Here is a 23,458-nt window from a genome sequence, read left to right as displayed (position 1 = left end):
AAGAAGAAGAAGATATATAGTGGGCATGCCCAAGAAATTGTGCCAAAAGGACCCCCAATGATATGGAATGACTTGGGGCAGCCCTTTTCTCCTCCCTTTCCAGAGATTACCTACACAGACAAACTCTGTGCAAAATCCCTGCCATGTACAGTCACAAGAAAGGGGTGGGAAAGGTGAGGGGTTCTGGTAAAAGGCCAAGATCTTCAGGATGAAGATCACCAGAGCTTGTATGCTGCCAGCTAAGCACAGGGAGGGGCTGGGGCCAGTTGGTGTCTGTGGACATCAGGACAACTGACAGGACCAGGCTGACTGCTTTGAGAAGTATGTGATGAAATTAAACCCAGTAACCGAAGAGAGAAGTTTCAGAGGAAGTGGGGTCAGTTGTGTGTGTTCCAAAGCAAGCTTGTCTACTGTGCAGACAAGCATCAAGGCTTAGGTGAAACAGACTGGGGGAACACCTTTCTCTGAGGTTTTCTAATCTAGTCTCACTTCAGGGACTTAGCAGGATTTCATAGGATCATAGCTGTAGAGACAGAAGGGAGTTTAGAAGTCAATTAGCCAATCCTTTCATTTTATAGATGAGGAAACTGAGACCCAGGGAATGTAAGTGGTTATACCATATACAAATATATATACACATACAAATACATATACATATATATACACAAATATATGATTATACTATATATTTGTAAAAATCTGAAGATGCAGTTGAACCCAAAGTCAGTCTTCTTTTTATCAGATCATGCTACCTTTTATTCATTTAACTCAATCCAACACATATTTATAAGGCTCTGTCTGTCAGGCACTATGTTAGGCACTGGAGATGCAAAGTCAAAAATGAAACCATTCTCACTCTCAAGGAGCTTATATTCCATTAGAATATAAAATCATAGGATCCTGGAGTTACAAGGAACCTCAGAGGTCATCTCACCCAACAAGGAGGTCCTCTATAACGTATATGGCCATTTCAGCCAATGGTAAAAAAAAAAAAAAATACTGCTTCCCAAGGTGTAATGTTAATGGAATATAAGATCTTCCCCCACCCAGTAATAGGCCTCATGTGGAGCCCATTAAGGAAGCTTGCTTGTAGGAAGGCTTTCACACCTTTTGTTAATTTCTAGTTAGGCACTGAGTCACAAGGGTTGTGATGCCCTCTGGTTCTAAAAAAGAATATATATACTCTGAGGTTAGCATTTTGTTTTGGGGCTCACTTATTGGAAGAGTATTCTTGTGATTTAGTCAGAAGAGACTCTGGGTAGCCCTTAAAGAGCCCACACCTCACCCCCCACTTTGAAAAACTCAGATGTTGGTGCTTCTCTCTCTGGTAATTATGTATGTATTGCCTTGGTCAGACAGTTGGAGCTGTGTATTGATCTGTGCTAATTTCTCAGACAGTTAGAAGCCCTGTCTGTTGGTCTTTATTTCTCTGCTTGTATTTTTTCTGTATTTTCTGTTTGTATTTTCTCTAAAGTTCAGGGTGCTGACTTTTCCCCTGAACTAGTAAATATAATTTTAAAAGATTGTTGACCCCTTAAACAGCAGTCTTTCCTAATAAAGCAGATCTAAGAACCTGTGCTAGCAGCCATCCTGGATATGCCAGTGAGATTGCAACTCCACAAGGCAACCTGTAGACAGTTTTTTTTTAACATCATTTAATTTTACCTTCTGAGGAAAAGAAAAACAAATCTAATCCCTCTTCTATCTGACATTAGAGGCAAGCAGGTGGCACAAAGGATGAGAGCTCTAGATCTCAAAGTGAGGTAAGACATGAGTTCAAATCCAGCCTCAGACACTTACTATCCATGTGATCTTAGTCAAATCACTTAACCCCAATTCCCTTCACTGTAAAATAAGGGTAATGATAGCACCTACCTCCCGGGATTATTGTGAGGATAACATGAGATAATATTTGTAAAGTGCTTAGCACAGTATCTGGTACATGATAGATCATACATACATATAATCCAGCTTTTATAATTATTATTATTTTGTCCCTTCAAATTGTTAAAAGCAATCATAGCCTACTTAAATGTCTTCTCCAAGCTAAATATGCTCAGTAAGTTTTTTTTTCCAGCTTGACAAAAGTTATTTATTCCTAATACATTTTTAAACTTTTATTTTTGACTGGACTCAGATTTTGAGGTGGAGGCTCTCAGGGAAGATAGATGATGTCTCTTAGTGATCTGTTCTTGTCATTTTGCTTCAGTCTCTTTCATTCTCTTGACCAAAAGCTCAGCATATTCTACTGCTTCTTCCTTGTTCTTCTGAGTTTGTAGCTTCTTCAAAACAATGTGTCAGTGACCATGCTACAAAACACTGGGAATCACCAGATCCTGAATTTTAGAAGCCTTCATCCTGGGCTTCTCACCTTCCTTGTTGAGGGACTTTCTCACACAACTTACTGCTGGAGATCATCTTCTTTGGACAACTTGAAAAGTTTGTGGATTCTGCTAGCTCTTTTGGGCCCCAGGCAATGAGGAACAGTTGTATCTGTCAGTCCTGGTATAGCTTTCTCACCTTTCTTCACAATAACCAAAGTCAAGGACTCTCAGGTTGGCATCCACAATACAATCCCTAACTGATTTACATTTTCTTTCTCCAGCTCTTCTAGGCCAATGGCAAGAATGGCCCTTATTGAGCAGCAGGGGGACATGTCCATGAGTCAAGACACCCTACTTCATGGGGAAGCCTTGTTTGTCACTCCCATCACTAATTCAGACCACGTACCCTTTCATTCATCACCCAGAGCATCAGCAGAAACTTTAGTGGCCATCCATTTCTCATAAAAGGCCCATAGCTTTCTCTCATTATCAACTTTGATGAGTTTCTGACAAGCAGTGACTGGGAAAGAGATATTGATCTTTATGTTTGCACAGCTACCCACTTCAGACCTGCCATGGGAAAGAGACTTGACTTCTGCTCCCTCTAAGCCACAAAGGCTCTCCCCTCAGCAAATTTGATTGATCCTCATGTGGCATAACCTTGAGGTCATTTTGAGGATCCACTATTGTCACATCCCCTTTTTATGTTTCTTTTTCTTTAAATTTAATTTATTTATTTTTAGTTTTCAACATTCACTTTTATAAGATTTTGAGTTCTAAATTTTCCCCTCGCCCTTCCCAAGAGAGCATGCAATCTAATGTAGACTATACATGTACAATAATATTAAATGTATTTCCACATTAGTCGTGTTGTTGTGAAGAATAATCAGAGCAAAAGGGAAAAACCACAAGAAAGAAAAAAAGAAAAATGGTATGCTTCCATCTACATTCAGACTCCATAGATCTTTCTCTGGACATGGATAGTATTTGCCATTATGAGTCTTTTGGAATTATGTTAGATCATTGTATCACTGAAAAGAGCTAAGTCTATCAAAGTTGGTCATCACACTATGTTGCCACACTCCTCTTCATGCTCTTCAACTTATTATCAATGTTCTTCCTAAAATCTAAATCCTTCCTAAAGTCATCCAGAACTGACCAGAATACAGTAGAATCCTTTGCTTCCCCCGTCCTAGACAGTATATGTCCCTTCACAGAATCAATTGGTCAAAGTTGAAAAGTACAATGGAAGCTATCTAGTCCAGGCTACTGCTAACCAAGAAATCCCTTAAGATCATACCTAAGTAATTATGCAGTCTTTCCTTGAAAACCTCTTGTAAACAAGCACCCAAGGTAACCCAAATCACTTTGAAATAACTCTAAATATTTTTAAATTTTCCTTACACCAAGCCTAAATTCACCCCATTATAACCTCTATATTTTGCAAGTGATTCTGCCTTCTCAAGCCAAGCAGAACAAATTTAATCTCTTTTTCCAAATGACAGCAATTTAAATGTTTTAAATATGACTACCTTGAATATGGGGGAAACTGAGGAAATAATGGTGCTACTGATAAAAATGGTGATTCCAAAATTTAATTCCAAAGTAAGAGATGGATAAAAATGATCATCTTATCCCTGGAGGTAATAAGTTGACCCTCGTGAATAATTAAGATTCTCAATGATGCAATTATAGAAAGAAGATGAGAAAAGCAAAGGTAGAACCTCAGGGAGTATTTAACTTGAGAGGTTGAGAGAAGGACAAAGAGTCAGAGAAGAAAACAAAGAAAGAGCAATTAAAGATGAAGGAGTGGGTGTAGTGAAATGTACATATGTAGAAACAGATGTAGTAGGAAGAGAGATATAGTGGATGTAGTTGAAGGAGAGATGGACTTGTAGTCAAGAGACTGAATTTCGAATCCCATATCAGTTAATCACTAGTTATTGGACTATGTGTAAGTTATTTAATCCCCCTAAGCCTCAGATCCCTCATCTATAAAGCAAGGGAAATAATACTTATTCAGCCCACCTCAGAGGATTGTTGGGAAGAAAGTACTTGACAAAACTTAATATCCTACTTAAATTAAAGTTATTATTATTAACCAAGAGAGCAGTTGTGTCTCTGGAGGCAAGACAAGAAAGTTTTAAAAAGAAAGGGTGATCAGTAGTATTAAGTACTTTAGAAAGGTAAAGAAAGATAAATATTGAATAAAAACACCATTTTAAATGGCAATTAGGAAGTTGCTGTTGATTTTTGAGAGTACAATTTCTTAATGTAGCCAAAGACAAAATTAACTTTTTGTGCCATATCACACTATTGAGTCATAATCAGCATGCAGCCCACTAAAAAACCCCAGATAATTTTCAGACAAATGGTTGTCTAACCCTCTCTGCAAAATTCCCCCACCCCCACCATCTGGTACTTATGAAATTGATATTTTTAATCCACACTTAAGATTTTAAATTTATCCTTATTATATAGCATTTTATGAGGTTCAAAGCAACATTCTAACCTGTAAGGGTATCCTTTTATATTCTTTCATCCAAGGTATTAGCTAGCCCTCCCAGATTTTTGTAATCTTTAAATTAAGTATTCCATTTATGTCTTTATTCAAATCATTAAATTTTAAATAATGTTCAACAGTAAAGGACCTCCTGAGAACTTGACCATCCATCCAAGCTGACACCAGACTATTGATAAGAACTCATTCAAATAGTAAAACCATTCTAAATCCACCTATCTTAATTCTGCTCTAACCCATATATCTCCATCCTTCCTCCAAGAATAGCAAGAGATTCAATGAAATTCTTTATTAAATCTATGTAAACTATCTATGGCATTCCTTAGATCTACCAGTCTAATAACACTGTCAGGAAAAAAAAAGAAATTAAACATGACATCTTTTACAAGAAGACTTTCCCAACCTTTCTTATTCTAGTGCCTTCCTTCCATTATTTCCTTTTTATCCTTATTTATAGTTTGCTTTGAATGTAAACATGTTGTCTCCTCTATAAGTTGTAAATTCCTTAAGGTCCAGGACTATCTTTTGCCTCCTTTTGTACCCCCAGCACTTTTAGCCAGATTCTTGCCAAAATAATCCTTCCTAATAGGCTGATGGAAGATGGTCATCTGCCTGAGAGCTAGTGTGGCATCAGAAAGGATTAAGGAGTGGTCAGTATAGGTTTTTGCTGACCAACAACTCAAAGAGAAATGCCAGGAGTAGAACAGATGTCTGTACATAATGTTCATCTATCTGACCAATCATGGTCAGTCATGACCATATCAGTCATGAAGGCTTTGTAATGCTAATGGGATTTAGGATCTTCCCCACCCAGTAATAGGCCTCACATGGAACCCTTTAAGGGAAGCTTGCTTAAGGGAATATTGCTTATAGGAAGGCTTTAACACTTTTTGTTAATGTCTAAGCACTGAGTCACAAGTGATGCCCTGTGACTCTAAAAAGGGTGTGTATATATATATATATATATCCTCTATATATATATATCCTCTATATATATATATCCTCTATATATATATATCCTCTATATATATATATCCTCTGAGGTTAGCATTTTGTTTTGGGGGCTCACTCACTGGAAGAGTGTTCTTGTGATTTGACCAGATGAGACTCTGGATAGCCATTAAGGAATCCCTTGGCTTTGAAAAACCCAGATGTTGGTGTTTCTTTCTCTGGTCACTATATATGTATTGCCTTGGTCAAACAGTTGGATCTGTCTATTGATCTGTGCTAATTTCTCAAACAGAAGTCTTTTGGTCTTTATTTCTCTACTTGTATTTCCTCCATTTTCTTTGGATTTTCTCTGAAGTTTAGTGTGCTGATTTTTCCCTGAACTAATGAATTTAAATAAAAAAGATTACTGACCCCTTAAACAACTATCTTTCCTAGTAAATCAGATCTAAGAACCTGTGCTAGCAGCCATTCTGGGTATGCCAGTGTGGTTGCCACTGCAGTCCTATGGAAAATTATGTCAAAATTTGGTTGCCCAGAGAAGTTCATCAATATTGAACATCAACTTCATGATGGCATGCTTGCCAGGGTTCTGCATAATGGATGATACTTTCATGCTTTCCCAGTCACCAATGGAGGGAAGCAGGGCTGTGCTTTCGAGGCTGATATTTTCAGCAATGTTATCAAAAGCCTTCAACAAGGACAAAAACAGCATCAAGGTCAGCTGTCTCATTGATGGCAAACTATTTAACTTGAAAAGTTTACAAGCCAAGACAAAAGTGGCAGGAGAATTGGTGCATGATTTGTTTTTCCACAGATGATTATGCACTCAATTTATCCTCTGATGCTGAGATGCAACAAAATATGGGTTGATTCTCTAATATTTGTGCTAATTTTGGCCTAACAATTAATACCAAGAAAACACATATTTTCCACCAGCCAATACCACAACATCCATACATGGAAGCATCAGTTACAGCAAATGGAAAATTTTGAACATTGTAGCTAAGTTCATTTACCTTGGCAGTATACTTTCCAGGAATATACACATAGATGATGAGGTTGGTGCATGCATTGCCAGAACTACCTCATTGTTTGGGAGACTCCAAAGGAAAGTGAGAGAGAGAAGAGATATTAGGCTGCCTACCAAACTGAAGATTTACAGAGTCATTGTGCTGACCTCATTGTTACATGCCTGTGAAACCTGGACAGCCTAGCAGTGCCATGCCAGAAAACTCAATCAATTCCATTTGAATTGTCTGAGGAATATTCTGAAGATCACCTGACAAAATAAGGTATCTGACACTGAGGGCCTTTCTCGAACTAAACTACCAAGCATTCAAACTGTACTACAGAGAGCACAACTCTGATGGACTGACCATGTTGTTCAAATGGAAAATGTACATTTGCCTAAAAGACTTTTACAGAGAATTCATGGAAGACAGGCATTCACATGGTGTCCAGAAGCAGCAACACAAGGATATTCTCAAGATCTCTCTTAAGAACTTTGTAATAAATGGTGAGGCATGAGAGACACTGACAAAGAACCACCCAGCAGGGCATGCCCACATCAAAGAAGGTATTGTGTTCTACAAGGAAAGAAGAATTTCAGTACCTCAAAAGAAACATGAGATATACAAATTTAGAGACATCTCCACTCCAAATGTTCCTATGGACTACTTGAGCCTGACCTGTGATAGAGCCTTCCAATCTCGTATTGGTCTAATCAGTCATAGTCAGACACACTGTGCCTTGACTCCAACACAGTGATGTCACTTTGGTCCTCCTCAAGAACAAAGGACAACAACCCCCAGCACTTAAGTACTGTTCCTAGAACATGGTAGGCACTTAATAAATGTTTATGGATTGATAAACATGACTTTTTTTGAGATGGGGCTTTCCTACATCACCCTAACTGGCAGGATAGTGGCCACTCCCAGCCTTGTCCCACTGCTGATAAGCACAGAAGCTTGACTTGCTCTGTTTCCAACCTGGGACATTTCGCCCCTTCTTAGGTAGCCTGGTGGCCTATTGCTACAGCTGGCTCACATCTTGGTTCTGGATTTAGTGGTAACATTCAATAAACTTTAGCCTTACTGCAGCTTAGAACTCCTGAGCTCAAACAATCTTCTAATTTCTGAGCCTCTCCAGGAACAGGGATTACAGGCATTCATCACCAAGCCCAGCATGACCTTTTCTTCACCCAGTCAATCAATATAAATTTATTAAACACCAGGCACTATGCTAGAGATGCAAAGAACTTAAATTCTATAGAAGACATCATGTACACAAATAAATATATACCAAATAAGCCTATATGATATATGTGTGCATGTAATAAATACAAAGTTATTTGAGGGAGAGTTCAAGAGAGGCCTCCTATAGAGAATGGCATCTGAGCAGAACTCTGAAGTAAACTATATATTCTAAAAATCAAATGAGAACAAATAAGACAATATTTATATAGCACTTAGCATAGGGCCTGACATATAGTAGGTACTATATAAATGCTTATTTCATTCCCCTTTGAAGAAATAAGGATGAGAAAGGAGTAATGTATTTCAGGCATGGGAGACAGCCTATGACCAGGCATTGAGATGGAAGATGCAATAGCAAGTGGAAGGAAAACCAAGCAGGAAAATTTGATAGAACCATAGTGTGTCAAGGAGAGTAATATATAATAAGGCTGAAAAAGTAGGTTAGAGACAGTTTTTACCTGACTTTGATACAAAAAAAGGAGCTTGTATTCAATCTTAGAGGTAATAGAAAGTCATTGGAACTTATTAGGCAGTAGAAAGGCAAAGTTAAAGCTGCCATTTAGGAATATCACATTGGCAGCTAGGCAGATGTTAGATTGAAGAGCAGAGAGACTTGAGGCTAGGAAATCAATTATGAGACTATTGTAGGCAGGGGTGATATTTGCCTGAATTAGGGTAGTGGGAGTGTGAGTGAAGAGAAGGAGATAGATGCAAGACATGCTATGGAGGTAAAATCAATAAGATCTGGTAACTGTTTTAGTGTGTTACATTAAAGAGAGTAAAGAACTGAGAATGACTAGAAGGATAGTGATGCCCTTGACAGATCTAAGGAAGTTGGTAGGATGGTTAAGTTTTGGGGGAGAAATAATGGGAGGGATTTTTTTTTTTGTTGAATCTGACATGTAGGACATCCAATTCGGAATGTGCAACAGGCAGCTTACTTGTGAGAGCTTAGGAGAAAGACATCTAGGAGTCTTTCTATATCTTTACCAATCTAACCCATGAAAGCTAATGAGTCACCAAGAGGGAGTGTTTTAGAGAGAGAAGAGAAAGGGGTCTAGGAGAAGATCTTAAGGAATGTCAACCATTAGTAAACACATTATATATGATGATCCAGCAAAGAAGACTGAGAAGAAGCAATCAGACAAAAGAATGAAGAAAGAAAAGGGAATAGTGCTATAAAAATCCAGAGAAGGAAGATATGGTAGTCTACTAGGTCAACTGATAACAAAAAGATTGAGAAGGATGAGAACTAAGAAAAGGCCATTAAAATCGGCAATTAAGGAAACATTAGGAATAACAATATCAGCCAACATTTAGAAGGCATTCTAAGTGCTATCTCTACTTTGGAGAGAGCAATTTCAGGTACACAAGAAGACTGAAAGCCAAATTCAAGAATTGAGTGAGAGAAGAGTAAGTGAAATGAAGCAATGAGGATAGACAGTTTTGTTTAGGAGTTTGGCTCTAAAAAGGAGATATTTGGAACAATAACTCTGGGGAATGGTAAAATCAAATGAGGGTTTTTTTTGTAGGAGTGAAGCCTGGTCATATTTTTTGGTAGTAGGAACAGAGCCAGTAGTTGGGGGAAACTTGAAAATTAGAAAGAAGGAATAAGGAAGCAGGCAGTCTGCCAGAAGAGAGAGGATAGGATGGAATCAAGAGTATAAGTAGAGAGGCTTGTCTTTGAAGATAGAAGGTCTATCTCTTTTTCACAAGTTGGAGTAAAGGAAGTTGCAATGGAAGATAATGTCAGACAGTTTTGAGATATAGAATAGGGAAAAAGGAAGAGCTCGGGCGCTAGGTGGAGTAGTGAATAGAGCACTGGCCCTGGAGTTGGGAGGACCTGAGTTCAAATCCAGCCTCAGATACTTAAGACAAAAACTAGCCATATGACCTTGGGCAAGTCACTTAACCCCAATTGCCCTCCAAAAAGAAAAAAAAAGAAGAGCTCATGGTAAATAGCATCTATTTTCTTATTAAATTATGAGTAATTCTGATGAGAAGGTAGTGTGTTGTGAAAAACTTGAGTAGAGAGGAAAGGGTTTGATTCCCTGTGGAATGTCCTAAAAGAACATTGTGAGGGGTGCAATAGAGAATCACTTAGGAAGGAGTAATACGATTGCCTTGCTACATTGAGGGCCCAGTCCATCATGTAACTGTCTTGCCTTTTTAACTCCTTTTTTAAAAGATGTTGACCAGCAATTACTTGCAAGGCAATGGAGGCAGCTAGGTGGCTCAATGGATAAAACACTGGGCCTGGAGTTAGGAAAACGTGAGTTCAAATCTGGCCTCAGATTGGAGAAGGAAATGGCAAACCACTCTAGTGTCTTTGCCAAGTAGATCCCAAATGGGGTCACCAAGAGTTGAAAACTATGGAAAAAAACGGAACAACAACTTTAAAGAAGCAGGGAACTTGGAATATGATATTTCAGAAGTCAAAGAATATGGGTTTATGGCCAAGAATAATTTACTCAATAAAAATAAGTACAGGGCAGGGTTAGAGGATTTGGATCTTTAATGAAAACAGAACTTCCCAACATTCCTGATGAAAAGGCCAAAGCTGCACAGAAATTTTGACTTTTAAACACAAGAATGCAGAAGAACATAAAAAGATGAACATGAATGAAAAATAATAAAGAACTAAAGAAGGATAAACTGCCTAATTCAAATCATGTGTCATTTCAAAACCCTATCATCATCAGGGGTCATAGAGGGAGTCCAGCTAGACAAAGCCTGAGAGTTGATTCTGTTATGTCTTGATGATCATAATAAAATAGAGGAAAAGATGAATACACTAGGAATGGGGAAGGGAAAGAAAAGTTAGGACAAATTGTATCACATAAATGTGGGGCATAAGTAAATCTATAAAAAGAAGGAGGAGGCGATACAACAGGTAGTTGACACTTGAATCTCACTCTCATCTGAACCAGTCAAAAGAAAGGAGAAAACACATACAAATAGAGCTTGGGTACAGAAATGCATTTTTCATTCCACAGGGAAGTAGAAGGAAAAGGGAACAGTAGGGGGGAAGAAAATGGGGAGACAGAATTTGAGGGAGAAAAGAATAAGGGAGAAATTAATGCTAAGGAAAACAAAAGATTTATAAAAATATTTGTACCTGTCTTTGAAATGGCAAAAAAAAAAAAAAAGATGGGATTCTGAAAGGATGCTCATAAATTGGGGAATGGATAAATAAGTTAAGGTATACAAATATGATAGAATATTATTGTTCTGATCTTTTATCAGTGTAGTGAACAATCATGATTCCAGAGGACTAATAATGAAGCTTGGTATCTACCTTATGATAGACAGGTGAAAGACTCAGAATGTAGAATGAGACAAATATTTTTTAGGACATGACCAAAGTGGAAATTTGTTTTGATGGACTATACATATTTGTAATGGGTTTTATTTGTATGTATCTGCATATATATTTGCACACACATGTGTGTTTGTGTTCTCAATTAGTAATGGGTTGGGACAAAAGGGTTAGAAGGTAGATTTTGGTCGATTAAAATAAATAATTGTTTTTTAAAAGAAAAGCTTAAGATTTCTGATCAATGAAATAACTAATCACTACTCCAGAGGACTAATGATAACAATTTTTCTGCTAACAGAGAGGTGGGGTTCTCAAGAGGCAGATGGAAAAAAATAACTTTTGTATATGATTGATATAGAGATTATTTTTCCTTTATTGTGCTTATTTATTATGAAAAGATTTTTTTTTTTATTTTGGGGAATTAGCCATGGAGATGCTGAAAAAAAAGGTGGTCATTGTAGGATTCTTAAAAACTCACAAAAGAGAATAGAAGAAAATTGAGGAGACAGATAACTGACTTTGTTATGCAAGTTCTATAATATAGAGATTTGTGGTTTCATGTGTAATCCTTTCTGTTCCATGCATATACGGTTCAAACTTAATAATGCTTGTTAGGCACTGAATAAAAAAAATAAATGGAAAAAAAGAAAAATTTAGGTTGATTGATGAATTCCTTATGCATCCACATCAAGTTTTTTACACCACTCTCCCTTTTCTTCTCTATCAGAATTATTTCTCTTTGTGTCTTCAGAGTTTTATCCTTGAGAACTTCCCATTCTTTCTGGATTGACTTACCCTAAGGCTATGGGCTTCTTCTATTCTTCCTAAAATCTATATCCAGTTTTTGTCTCCTGTATACAAACTCTATAACAGAGTAATCACTTCTCCTAGAAGCTCCCATTATTTCCTTCCCAGAAAAAAACAAATAGTGCCTCCTTAGTGCTGAAAATTGGGTCTAGAATGAAGTTATCCTGGTTGATTCCTCCACCTTTTGAACTATGAAATTATCTATTTGTCAAGGGAAGAAAATACTAGCTTCTTTTGTTTTTGACAAACAGAGAGCTACTACAGATGTACATATACTCAAAGCCTTCATCACCACCATCATGCATCTGTGCTAGGCTTGTGTTCAGTTTCTTAAATTACTTTTCTTTTCATACCTAATTTTTTTTACATAGTATGCACTTAGAAAATGCTATTTCTTTATTCATTCATTGAATTCTTTGCCTATTTCACCTGTGTTTCCTGACTCTGATATCAATATAGCTTATGTTTCTCACTCCTTTATATTTATCCAAATGACTTGATCAATGCTTTCCCTCTCTAGTTCCTGACTTTTCTATCTATTCTTTAGAATAAAATCTACCAATCCATAGACATATTCCAGTTACTGTTTTCATCCCATTAATTCTCAGGATGCCTATTAAGTTAAATATGTCTTTTTACAAATGTCTCTAGTTGCACCTTGCTAGTCCAGAAATAGGAATTTTTTTTTCCCAAGGAATATCTTTTTAAACAGCTGTTCATTTTCAAAATCTTCCTTTTACTTCTGAGGACCTTGCCTTCAATCAGCAATAATGACTTTTTTTAAAATCACCATCTGTGTTCATAAGGTCTTCAGTATGTTGTCTGGATTCCTTCTTACAGTTTTAATGTTATTCATATGAATCATTAAAGTGGGTACTAGTACTGCTAATCACACTTCATTAGCACCCTCTGCCCCTGTGATTGGAGAGTGGAGTAAAGAACTCCTCCCAAAACTTCCATTTAAGGAAAGTGCCCGAGGCCAAAAATCTTTTTAGGTTCCTTTTGTAGATTGCCTTTCTCCATTAAATTGTAAGCTTGAGGGGCTGCCAGGTAGCACAGCAAGTAAGAGCACCGGCCCCAGCATCCGGATGACCTGGGGGATCAAATCCAGGCTCAGACACTTAGCATCCACCCAGAAACACCTGGCCATGTAACCTTTAGCAAGTTGAGCAAGTTACTTAATCCCAATTGCTTAGGGGCAGCCAGGTGGCTCAGCGAGTAAAAACACCGGCTCCAGTGTCAGGATGACCTGGGGGATTGAATCCAGGCTCAGATACTTAGCACCACACCCAGAAATAACTGGCCATGTAACCTTGAGCAAGTTACTTAGCCCCAATTGCTTTAAAAAAAATTGTAAGCTTGAGGGCAGGGACTGCTTCTCTTTTTCTGTATTTGTATCCTAGATCTTAGCGTAGTACCTGGCACATGATAGGCACTTAAATATTAATTGATATTGACTAACTGACTGACAGCTGATTAATCTGACTTAACAAGTCTTGGAGGATTCTATCCTATCCTAAATATATTCACCAGAATGACAAGAGACCTCTATTTTTATTGCCAGATTGACAAATAGATGCATTAGCACCTCCAACACCAGACATTCTTCAGCCCACTATTTGTCTTCTATTCATCTGATCTGATAGCACCTGAGAATCTAAAGCATCATTCTTTGGGGGGCAAGGTGTTTCTTTTTCAGAGGTCCACATTGTCTCTTTTTTGGGGAGAATCTCACATCTATTACTTTGCTATAAAATTCAGGGAAATTGCTCTTCTCTTTCTCCTCTTTGTCACATTCTTTGAACCTTCAACCTGCTGTAGGGTCAGGATTCCCCATTTTCTCTGAAGATCCTTTTTCTTCATTGTTTTCCATCTATTTCTTAGTCTTCCCTACCTTCTTTTCTGGTCACTCATAGCTAAATGTGATGATTTAATCTTTTGGGAAGTGAAGAAATCAACAAAGATAACTTCTATTCTAGTTCTGAATGGGAATTATAGAAACCTTGAAAGGAAGTGAGTATACTCTCTTAGAATTTGAGAGAAGGCACAAAAGCAAGGAATAGCATGACATACTAAAATACTCAAATGGATCTGTGATCATATTGGTTGTTCCTTCCAGTGACGCAAATCACAACCTATCCAGGCCCATCTATCTTGAGTAATTTTCATCCATATCTCCATAAGGTCAACAAAACCAATATACTGGTGGCTTTACTCATTTTCTATTGAGATCATGAGGATACTAGTAATGTACTCTAGATCTCCAAACTGTCATCCCTCACCAAATATCTTATTTTTATTCTTCAAAGTTCTTCATTGGTTATATGAACAACCTTCCTGTTGACCACTCTGTGAATAAGGCACTATGGTGAGTGCAGGTGTTTGATTTTATAGAGAAGCATGGTGAAATGTACTCAGCTGGAAACCTAGAAATAACATGATCAAGCTTGATGTTCAGAGGTAGAAGAAATATATTTCTAGGTAGAAGTGAGCTGTTTTCTATCAGATTCCCTCATGATTGCAGACCAAACTTGCCATTTTGATGTAAAGAAAAACAAATGGCCAATGTCTTCATGATGATTTAAAATGAAAGAACTTAAATTTAGCTGAGACATTGTGACATGGCTGTTGATATAGTCTCCTGGTAGGGAACCAGATCATTTCTTATTCTTTTCCTGGAAAAGCAGCCTGATAGATGAGTAAAAGGTGCTGTATATTTCTCTCTCTTGATCATATGAGTTTACAACTTTTACACATAGACAGACCTTAGACCTCATGTCCATATGACATTTTTAGCACTATTAAGATTATTCTAATAACAAAAAGAAAGAGAAGGCATCATATTTATAAATAAGGGTGTGACAGCCTACTATACTCTGCTCTAGTCAAATCACACCTGAGTCATTGTGTTAAGTTTTGGGCATCACATTTAAGGAAGGATATTGATAAGCTATAGAGTGTCTAGAGATAGACAACTAGAGTGGGGAAAAGCCTAGAGATCATGCTAGAAGAGGTTCAGTTGAAGAAACTAGGGATGTTTAGCCTGAAAGAAGAGAAATAAAACTGAGAAGGGACATAATAACTGTCTTCACATATTTAAAGGACTATATAATGTGGAAGTAGGATTAATTTCTTTTTGTTTGTTTGTTTGTTTGCTTGCTTGCTTGAACCCACATGTCAGAAGTAGAGACAATGTGTAAAAGTTTCAAAAAGGAAAATTTCAATTTGATGTCAGGAAAATCTTCCTAATAATTAGAGACATCACAAAGTAAAAGAGTTTTACTGGGGAAACAGTAGTTTTTCCTTCAATAAATGGCATTTAGGAAAGGCTAAATAGTTGAATATGTTGCAAAACAGATTTTTTTTATTCAGATATGAATTGGACTAAATAACCACTGAGGTCATTCAGATATTAAAATTATGTGGTCTGAGATATCATTCAGAAATGATAGATTCCAGTACAAATGCACAAATGAAAGAACTTCACCATACAAATGTTAGAATGTCTGTTATATTTTCATTCTACTTACTATTCTCTATCAAATGACTATGAGGTTTTGTAAATGAGCTTGTGTTGTCAGGTCTCTCTGTCTCTTTCATCCTCTTCCTTGCGGTAACTGCTTATCATTAGTTAAACATTAAGAAATAATGATGGACAAAATGTTTGGCTACTTTGGTTAATCTCTCACATTTTGAAGATGACATATTCTTTTTTGTTTGTTTGTGGTTTGGTTTTGGGTTTTTGTTTTTTTTTGAGTCAATCAGGGTTAAGTGACTTGCCTGGGGTCATATAGCTAGTTGGTGTTGGAGTTCAAATTTGAACTCAGGTCCTCCTGACTCCAGGGCCAGAAGACAAATTCTTTTAGTGGATCACGTTAGAGTTGCTAAAATTGTAAACAATGTCTTCATCTTTATTTTTTTTTCTATTTTGGGATATTCTTTGATTTTTGCTCTCCCCATTTAATTAATGATTTGACTATACAAAGACAGGTGGTTTGATGTCATTTCTTTTCTATTAAAATATAATCAATTTCATTCGGGGAGGGGTATTTGATGTTCCCTCAACTAGTACCTTCTAACTTCTTTTCCTGAAGAAAGTATTGGGGCGACCAGGTAGCACATAGAGTAAGAGCACCGGCTTCAGTGTTGGGATGGCCTGGAGATTGAATCCTGGGCTCAGACACTTAGCACCCACCCAGAAACACCTGGCCGTGTAACCTTGAGCAAGTTACTTAACCCCAGTTGCTGAGGGGCGGCCAAGTGGCTCAGCAGGTGAGAGCACCGGCTCCAGTGTTGGGATGACCTGGATCAGGTCCAGGCTCAGATACTCAGCACCACACCCAGAGGTGGCTGGCTATGTAAACTTGAGCAAGTTGCTTAACCCCAATTGCTTAAAAAAAAAAAATTTAAAAAAAAACCAAAGTATTTATGATACATAGGCTTGAAGTATTTGAATTCTTTGCAAACCTTTGACCTCTTTAATTTCATGATTCCAAGTCTTAATTTTCAACATGGTTTTCTTTATTTCCCCATCACCCCTTCACACTGGAATTACGTATTATATATATATATGTATGTATAAAATGTAATGCTATATAATATTTTGTAAACTCTAAAATGCATGTGGTTATAAACTTCTTACTGATTTCTTAAATTCTAGTTTTTTCTTCTAATTATTCTGCACATAGCTACCATAATAATCTTGCCAAGAAACAACACTATAATCATGATATTCTCCTATACTACAAATTGCTTTCTTCTAAATTACAAAGTCCAAAATCCTAATTCCTTCCCCAATAAAACCCCTCCAAATTCTAGTCCTAACCTGCCATTCCAGGATTATCTCTCATACCTCCTCCATAAGAACACTCTGCTACAATAAGCTTGGTCTATTCATTGTCCCCCTGAATATATTCCCCATACCAATCCTTTCCTCATTAAATTTCCCTATCTGCAATATACTACTCCCTGTCTTTCTCTCTCTCGGTCTATGTGTGTGTCTCTTTATATGTCTCTGTCTTTTTGTCTCTCTCTGTCTCTGTCTGTCTCTCTTTGTCTGTCTGTCTGTCTCTCTCCTTTCCTCCTTTCCTCCCTCTCCTATCCTATCCTTAATAGCCCACCTAAAGTCCAAACTCCTCCACAGTGCATTCTTTGACCACTTGGAAGGATAGCTTCCTATTCTGAAACTCATAGAATTTACAATCTGCAATATTCACAAGCCACTTGTTATATTTTGTGGGGGTGGGTGTTTTTACTTAAGAATATAACAGTTATTGTTTAGCATTGTTTTTCTCAACTTCAGCTTACTCATTTGTAGAATGGGTTTGTTTTTCAGTCATGTCCAACTCCTCATGATACTATTTGGAGTTTTTTTGGCAAAGATACCAGAGTGATTTGCCACTTCCTTTTTTAGGTCATCTTACAGATGAGGAACTGAGGTAAACAGGACTTGCCCTAGGTGACTTGCCCAGGGTCACACAGCTGGTAAGTTTCTGAGGTCAGATTTGAACTAGGAAGATGAATCTTCCTGACTTCAGGCCTGGCATTCTATCTACTATGCTCCTAGGTGCCCATAAAATGGGTTTAATAATACCTATAATACCTAGGTCCACAGAATTGTGAGGCTCAAATGAAATAATGCATAAAACACTTTGCAAACTTTAAAGAACTATTTATGTACCAGTTATCATTGTTACAATTTAATTATTTTGCATGTATATCCTATTTTCCCAAATAGAATATAAGCTTTTTGAAGGCAGGAACTTTTTGTTGAAGTTTTTTGTATTCTGCATAGAGAATACAAAACACACTATTATGTTTATTATGGTAAATAATAATTTTTTCTTGTATGAATGCATAAATGAATCAATGAATTACCATTTGAAGAATAAAATAGTTCAACCATCAAAGTCACTCTATGAGTCAGTAAACGCTCCTTAAGCACCTGCTATGTGCCAGACACTGCACTGAACACTACAGACACAATGAAAAGCAAGAAAACCTGGTCCCAAGGAGCTCCACGTCTAATGCTGGAGACAGTATTCAAACAGCTACATACAAACAATACAGAAGAAGGTTGAGATAATCAACAGAGGGAAGGCACTAGAGGGCATCTGGAAAAGCTCTCTGCAGGAGATGGAATTTTAACTGAGACTCAAAGAAAGGGGAAACCAGAAGATAGGGATGAGAAGGCAGAGAATTTTAGGCATGGTGGAAAACCAGTGAAAGTGCAAGAAGTCAGGAAATAATAGAGAATCTTGTGTAAAGTGTACTAAGGATACCAGTGTCGCTGGATTACAGAGTTTGAGGAGTGGAAGGTATAAGAATACTGTATATATAATGTATATAATGAGAGTAGATTGAAGTAAAAGACCAGTAGAATAATAGATCATCATTGGCCATTGCCATTTCCCCAGCATCACTTTTGTTCCGAGTTCATTTTAACTCGTTAACATTTTCTTGCTCTGTGATTACAATTTTTTAAATCCTGTGCCTAGAGTTTATTTTTGTAGCTACTTTGCAGTACGGTAGAAATATGCATGTTTACATTTATGCAAAATACTTGCCATGTAAATTTTATGGTTTACTCTTTAAAAAAAAGTGTGTGTGTGTGTGTGTGTGTGTGTGTAAGAAATTAAAGTCAGCAATTCTAAAAGAAAAAGGAAAGGAAAGAAGGAAGAAAAGGAGGGAGGGAGGGAGGGAGGAAGGAAGGAAGGAAGGAAGGAAGGAAGGAAGGAAGGAAGGAAAGAAGGAAGGAAGGAAGGAAGGAAGGAAGGAAGGAAGAGGGGGTACTCAAGTTATGAATAGCTTTTATGACAAATGGCAGATTTTCTATTTTATCCTGTTCCTATAAGGAACCACTGGAATTTATTGATTGGGCGGGGGGGGGGGTGTGTGTGACATGGTCAAACCTATGCTTTAAGAAGATCACTTTGGTAATTGAGTGGAAGATGGACTAGAGTGGGGAAAGATTCAAGACACAGAAATCAAACAGCAAGTTATTAGATTAGATTAGATATTGATGCATTGAAGACCTGTACAGTGTGGTGGCAGTATCAGAAGAGAGAAGGGGGAATATAGGAAAACTATCATAAAGGCAGAATTGACTGAACTTGGCAAAAGATTGTATATGAAGGGTGAGAGAGAGTGAGTTTAGGAAGGCACTTGGGTTGTGAACCTGGGTGACTAGGAGTATGGTGGTGTCCTTGACAGTAATAGGAAAGTTGGGAAGAGGGGAGGGTTTAGGAGGTAAAATTGGTTCAGTTTTGGACTTGTTGAATTTAAGATATCTATGCAATACCCAGTTTGAGATATTCTCTTGGGAAGTGGAGATGTGAGACTGGAGGTCAACATAGAGGGTAGGGCAGAATAAGAAGATATGAGAATCATCAGAATAGAGATAATTGAATCCATAGGAGTTAATGAGATTACCAAGTGAAATAGTATAGAGATCAAAGAAAAGAGGGAGCAGGAGAGGGAATTTGGGGGACACCAAGTAGATACACCTTGAATAAAGATCCAGCAAAGGAGACTCAGAAGGAGAGGTCAAACAGGAAGAGAACTAGGAGGAAGTCATATCACAAAAAGTAGAAAGAAGGGAGTATCAAGGAGGAGAGAGTGATCAATGGGGTCGTCAAGGGCTGCAGAGAGGTCAACATTATATTTGACAAGTGAGAGATCATCAGTAACTTTGGAGAGAGTGGTTTCAGTTGAATAATGAAGTCAGGAGCCAAATTATAGAAAATTAATAAGAGAGTGAGGGGAAAGGTAGTGAAGGCGTCCATAAGAGACAGCCTTCCCAAGGAGGTTAGCCACAAAAACAAAAGATATGAGACAATAGGTAGGGATGATGGATGAACCAAGTAAGAGTTTTTTGAGGATAGAAGACATAGGGACATGTTTGTAGGCAGTAGAGAAGCAGCTAATAAACAAGAAGTTAAAGACAGGTGAAAGAGTGGGGATGATGGATGGGAGAATGTACTGGAGAAAATAAGATGAATTGAGATCACTTGTGCATGCAAAGGTGTTAGCCTTGACAGGAAGGGGCATCTCATTATATGAAAGCAGAGATAGAAGCAAAAGGTATCTGGGAGGGATGAGTTGAGGAGGAGGAGAGAATAGGAAGCTTTTGTGAAATGACTTCAATATTTTCAATGAAATATGAAGCAAGAATCTCTACTAAGAAGGTGGGGAGTAGGGAGCTATGGGAGGTTTGAAGATGGCTGACAGAGTTTGCAAAAGGTGCTATTGTGAAGGGGGATAGTAATTAAAGGCCCAGCTGAGATTATGTAACATAAATTTGTAGGAGATTCAGTCAACATAGTTTCATGACTTTTACCAGTTTGGTTTTCAGCATGTAAGTAGTAGAGAAGGAAGAGGAGGATGGGAGTAATCCAGGGTCAAAGATTTGAAATGCAGTATCAGTAAAAGGTTAAGAGGGCAAGTGATTAAAGAGAAAAGGACAGTGTGAAGTTGGACTGGTTCACAAAGGGGTCAAAACAGGCAAGGAAGCATAGTATAACCAGTGCATGGATAACAACCTGGGAAAGAAGTAAGGGTTTGAGGGATTTGGAGATCATGGAGAGGATGAAGAATAGCATTTAGAGTTGCAACGCAGAGGGAAAGGCATAATGACAAAGAATTGTGACTAGGTAAGGGAAGTCCAGAGTTAATACATATGGAAGTGGAATATTTGTGGGCAAGTTCAGAAACTGGGAGGGGAAAGTGTTTGAAGGAGTATCAGTACATATGTCAAAATCTCCTAGTATGAGGGCAGGAATTGAGGAAGAGAAAAAGACTGTGAACCATGCCCTGAACTCACTGAGAAAAGAAAGGGTGTGTCTTAGAGATCAATAGACATATAGGGTAGTTGATATGAATTGAGTGAAATCCTCAAAGGATGAGAGGTTTCTGAGTGATGGAAGTAGAAGGAAAGTCTGGAAGTGGCAATGGGAAGCAAAGAGTGCTCTTGCTCCCCCACCTTGACCAGTGAGTTGAGAAGAATGAGTAAAAATGCAACCAGTACCAGAAAAGAGTGGCCAGGGAGGCTGTGGTGTGAAGAATTATTCGGGTCTCAATGAGAGCCAGAAGGAAAAAGAGTGTTGAAAAAAAGATTTAAGATGAAAGTAAGTCTGTGAACATACAATTTTCAATTATATGTAATTCCAGTTATGTGGATAACATATAAGTAAATTCATTCACTCACAGATACATGTAATAAGTATTCTCAAGGTGTTTATATCTACACCACTTGGGACAAAATAAATCATTCAGCTCTTCTACATGGCAGAACTTACTAATTGAGTAGTTCTGTTTGTACCCAGCAGAGGGAAGTGTGCCCATACACTCCCACTTCAACCCAATGGGATTTTTTTTCCATCCTGCTCCAAGTGATTTCAGAAAGGCCTCATGCTTTGTTATTACAAAAAGGATTAACAACCTCTTGTGGATTAAAAAGAAAGAAGCAACAATTTAGCTGTTACTTTCTATGAATTACAGGCAAAGTTCACCAACAAAATATGGTAGCATCAACACAAGCCCAAAGTATAAAACCAGACTGATCACTTAGGAATTATCTAATTCATTGTGTCTAGAATGGGGTGAGTTAATACCTTTTTACATCATGAGCTCCCCGCTCCCCCCCCCCTTTACCCATTTTTACTCCATTCTTTAAGAAAAATGAAAAAAAGGAGATCAATGGTACCGTTATAGCATGGGGATGGAGGTGGGAAGCACTTTCCTAATGTGGAGAAGAAGAACTCATCACGAAAGAGAAAGTGGATCAGCTTTAGGAAGATTTCATTTTTAGCAGAGATTGATTTTAAAAGTATGCACTTTATGGTGCTACTTTCTCTATTTTCCCATTAATACATTTGGGAGTCTATTCCTTTGTTCTCAGATCAGAGAAGGAAACTTTAAAAGATACCAGCTCTGAGAGCCTACTTGAAATAAGAGGTAATAAAATCACAGATTTAGAGCTGGAAGGTATCTTAAAGATCATTTAGTCCAGTCTTTTCATTTTAGAGGTGAGGAAACCAAGCTCTAGATAGGTAAAGTGACCAATGTTGGTAAGTAGCCAGGCAAGGATTTGAGCAAAGATGTCACTGAGTCCACACCCATTACTCTTCCCACTTCTTCCTGATCATATTGGATGAAAAATCTTTTGTGAATAAGGATAGGGCCATAAGATTATTAATTTAGAGACAGAAGAGAATTCAGAGGCCATCTAGTCCAAACCCATTGTTTAAAGAGGGATAGTGACATACCCAAAGTCACAGAGGTATCCAAGGCAGAACATGATTTCAAGTTCTCTGATTCCACAGTCATTGCTCTTCCCACGATGCCATATTGCCCCGTTAAAGCCTTGGGACTGTTTGCTGCTTTAAAGAAGTAGGTCATAGTCTCTGAGAAGTTGGCCACAAGTCCAGCTTATTGACTTTCAGTCTCAACAGAATGTGGTACAGTCTGAGCTAGTCCCTGGTGATTGATTGGCCCTTTGAAGATCTCTAGAGAAGGTGAAGTGAGTTTTGTAGGGCTTCTTTTATGAATGACATCAAGGCTTCTTCAGAACAGTCACTTTGGCACCTTTTGCAGACAGTACCAGAAAGAAAAATCATCAAGGAAGAAAAAGAAATCTATCAACAGAAACTACTGCATGCGTCAGCACACATCCTAGTCATTTCTCCTGTAATTATTCTTTGGGTGGAGTAAGCTGCTAGAGTGTGTTATTATATTAGGAAGCTATTTGTCCCCATGGATCTAAAGATTATGCTCACATTTCAGATTACATCAGAGGTAGAATTTAAATGCTAAGAGCTATGTTAAAATAATATTACCTAAGAAACATACTTGGCTACTTGCTTGTAAATACCTTTCATGGTAGATCTCAAAGTACTTTATAAATATTCATTGTGTTTCACAATAGCTACCTGAAAATATGCCATTATTATTCCAACTTTATAAACTACAGATAGATTAACTGACTTTCTAAAAAGTTTCATTGATAATTTTATTTTTATATCAACAGTAAATTTCTGGATATGTCCCATTCACCATTCCCTACCACCAACAGAACCAAACTCTCCCTTGTTACCAAAAACAACAACAAAAAAACAGTTAAACAAAAAACAACTGATAGCTTTACCCACACACAATAAGGTACGAACTATCTCTTCTTGTATTGTTTCCTCTACCCACCATAAGGGGATGAGGAAGTAACTATGTCTCACTATCTACATGTTTCTTTGGGACCATTACTAACTTTTTGACCACTCATTATTTG

At 37.6% G+C, this 23,458-nt stretch overlaps 1 pseudogene; it reads right to left on the bottom strand.

Moving 5' to 3' along the window:
* Window positions 1-2,117: 2,117 nt before the first annotated feature.
* On the bottom strand, window positions 2,118-22,575 carry LOC138171816 (small ribosomal subunit protein eS6-like; annotated as a pseudogene).
* Between the last annotated feature and the right edge of the window lie 883 nt (window positions 22,576-23,458).

The sequence above is a fragment of the Petaurus breviceps genome, unplaced genomic scaffold, assembly GCF_028583685.1.
Source record: "Petaurus breviceps papuanus isolate PSGF00001 unplaced genomic scaffold, PetGlider_PUasm1.0 47, whole genome shotgun sequence".
Taxonomy (NCBI): Eukaryota; Metazoa; Chordata; class Mammalia; order Diprotodontia; family Petauridae; genus Petaurus; species Petaurus breviceps.
Note: the sequence above shows the minus strand (reverse complement) of the source record. Positions and strands in the feature narration are given on the sequence as shown.